At 36.9% G+C, this 2,988-nt stretch overlaps 1 long non-coding RNA gene across 2 annotated transcripts; it reads left to right on the top strand.

Annotated features, from left to right (window-relative positions):
- Positions 1-280: 280 nt before the first annotated feature.
- On the top strand, positions 281-2,437 carry LOC129753230 (uncharacterized). Of its 2 annotated transcripts, XR_008738919.1 has the most exons (4): positions 281-418; positions 487-1,123; positions 1,356-1,626; positions 1,689-2,437. It is a non-coding gene; the product is annotated as an uncharacterized LOC129753230 (long non-coding RNA). The 2 variants fall into 2 exon arrangements; XR_008738918.1 differs by having other exon boundaries at positions 487-1,626.
- Positions 2,438-2,988: the final 551 nt, after the last annotated feature.

Raw genomic sequence — 2,988 nt, 5'->3', positions numbered from 1 at the left:
CTTCAATAGATAAAATCAATTTACGAACACACCGTTAGGATCAGGTTTTTCATCAAGCAAATTTGATCCGAAAATCTAATGATAATTATTTCCTACTTTTTTTTTTTAATACAAAAATTTTTAATATCAGAGTACTTAAAAATAAATAATCATATAGTCACACACCTAATTTGTTTTTTTTTTTGTTTTCGTGCAGTATTGGGCAATAAATCATAGATAAAAATAAGTCACCAAAACCCCCCCCATGAGTCGGTTCTACCTACGGCCCTGGTGTGTAACAGTTGACACCAAATGTTTTGTTTACGTTTTTCGGTTCTCGGATCTTTTAGATAAATTCGTCGCAAGAGGCAAACTGGCTCGCGGTTACGCATTAATCTCGCGCTGCACTTTCGGTCGTCAAACCAACGATATCGCGATGGTAAGTAAAAAATGATCCATGTTGTTGGAGCTACCCCTAACGACCCGGGTTTTTCGGTACACCTCTAGGTGGCCAAGTGTCTTGCCGGCACCTTCAATCCACCGGCGGGAAATAAATACGCAAACTGCGAGCATCACTGGACCAACAACTATCAAGACGGAGCAAGGATCCGATGAAACCGCGGCTCCACAAAATAACCAGGCCTCCACAACTAACCCCCGTCACCAAACTTGAAAATCCGGAGAAGAAATCTATCACCGAGTGACTGAAACCATGCGACCGCTCCGGAGGAGTTTCAGGCTTTATGCTCCACTTTTTGCAGAATGTTTCCTTTCACTACAAGGTTGGTCTTTGAAATTTAATATGAAATTGTGATTAAATTTGTTTTTGGAACCATGCTCTAAAAATGCTCGTAACCGGACGAGACACTGAGCATCCAAGCATCCAAGAAAAAGTTGTCTGTAGATTGCAATTTAGAAGAAAGCCCCAGTCACTGGCTGCCGGTTGGAGGTTCAAGGATCGACACAAAGGCAATTCCACGTCCCCCAGCTTCGTGATGAACCTTGGCTGACTTCCAAACGAAAAACATCGAAAGAACTTAACTGCAGGGGTGCCAGGTGATTTTGTTAAAAATCAGGATACCGCGTAGCCAAAAATCAGGATTATTCAGGACACCGCTTGATTCATATATGAATCTATAGAAAAGTAAGCAGCTCTGCATAGATTTCATAAATATAGGCGCAATACAGATGCTGTAAATGCCTTGATTTATGAAACAGTACGCAGCTTCTTAGCTGGTCTAAAACTCATATTGAAAAACACCATTTCAATATCATCTGAACTGAAGATTACCATCTGTTAAATGGGTCTAACTATTTTATAACAGATTTATTCGATTTTCTCATAGTTAATCTACAAATTTGATTACATTTGAAAGGTTTTCATGAAAATCAGGACAATTCAGGACATTTTTGGGACCAATTTTCAAAAATCAGGACAACTCGAGAGTTTTTGGAAAATCAGGACGTTCCCTCGAAAATCAGGACAAATCCTGATAAATCAGGACACCTGGCACCTCTGCTTAACTGCCCTGTTACCTCGATTCTAACCCAGTTCGACTTGAGAGACGAGTGTGGACTACAACTGCTATGGATTTGGTGAGGCTCCTTCAGCTGTGTACTCGGAGTTCTACTAAGGATACTGCTTCGGTAAGTGCTATCAAATTTGTTGGAAAAACAATCTTTTACAAAGGGATCTAATTTTTTTTCAGGATCGCAGATGCTGTTGGCGAGTGGTTGCATGATTACGATATATACGGCTGTGGATACAGCTGAACATATGACGCAGGCAATCAACCTCTCTTGTTGACCAAAAGAAGTACATGCTTGTCAACTTCAAAAACTTATGGCAGATCAAAAACAGCCAACTTCCGATGGTAGCCCTCATTAGTAAGTAGACACAACCTTTAATAGAACATAGGGAGACACATCAACTAGCTCAATTTGTTCTGGTGAATTCCATTTTGTAATTTTTATTATTAATAATTGTTCGAATTCGTATCCGACTTTTTATTTCAATTAGGTATAACGTTCTTTTTTTTAATCGAAAATAAAGGCCTACATTAGGTATACCTATTACGTGAAGCTTTCAGTGCTAAGCCATTCGGTTATTTTTTGTTAGCTTGCTCTTGACGACCAACTATTCCTTGAAACAATCCTTACTGCACCAAAAGATTGTGCCGCACAAATGCAATCGCTTAAATTTTCTTCTCCTCAGAAAGTGCTTCTGTAAAGCGAGTAAAGCTGTCGGATCGATTGAAATGAGTCAAATAATTATTGAAAGCTTGTAAATGTAACCATGTAAATAAAATAAAATTAAACAACCAAATGTGGCCTCAAAATGCCCCAGCTCGTTGTTCAAATTAAGTTGAAAATTATAACCTCAATTGTTTCTCAAAACAATATTTTCAATAATAATGTGATCTCTGGAAAAACCCATTTTAGAAATAAAAGGATATGCATATAAGGAAAGTATGTTTCAAAAAAATTGACTCCGAAAGCTCATTCTATTATAAATTGGTACGACGCAATGCTGTTTGCGTGATGTCATGTGATGATGTGAAATTATATCAAATTGAATGAACAATGGTGAAGCATATTTTATAATATACACTTTAATCGTCTAACAAAAATAATAATAAGAATTTCCTTATTTGGATTCACTTGATGATTTCAAACATTCCCAGTGAACATATTGATATTTTAAGAAGTTGTTATGCTCATTCTGGTGGCTAACATAACATACAGAATAAATAAGCCACCAATGAATGAGCAGAACAGCCCTTTAAAAGAACAATAAGTTAACTTGGAATGTAAGAAATCATCATGTGAATCTAAATTAAGAAATTTTTATTATTATTTTTGAGACGATCTAATTTTATGTCAAAAACGAGGCTTCACTTTTGTGCGTCCAATTTCACATAAATTTACATCATCGATGATTCAATAATCTGTCAAATGTGTCATACAATTTTGTCTGAGAGTTTATGGCTTCAAGCGTTTCTGTTTTCC

The sequence above is a fragment of the Uranotaenia lowii genome, chromosome 1 (genome assembly GCF_029784155.1).
Source record: "Uranotaenia lowii strain MFRU-FL chromosome 1, ASM2978415v1, whole genome shotgun sequence".
In the NCBI taxonomy this organism is placed as follows: domain Eukaryota; kingdom Metazoa; phylum Arthropoda; class Insecta; order Diptera; family Culicidae; genus Uranotaenia; species Uranotaenia lowii.
The sequence above is the reverse complement of the archived record's forward strand: the minus strand, read 5'-3'. Positions and strand labels throughout refer to the sequence as shown.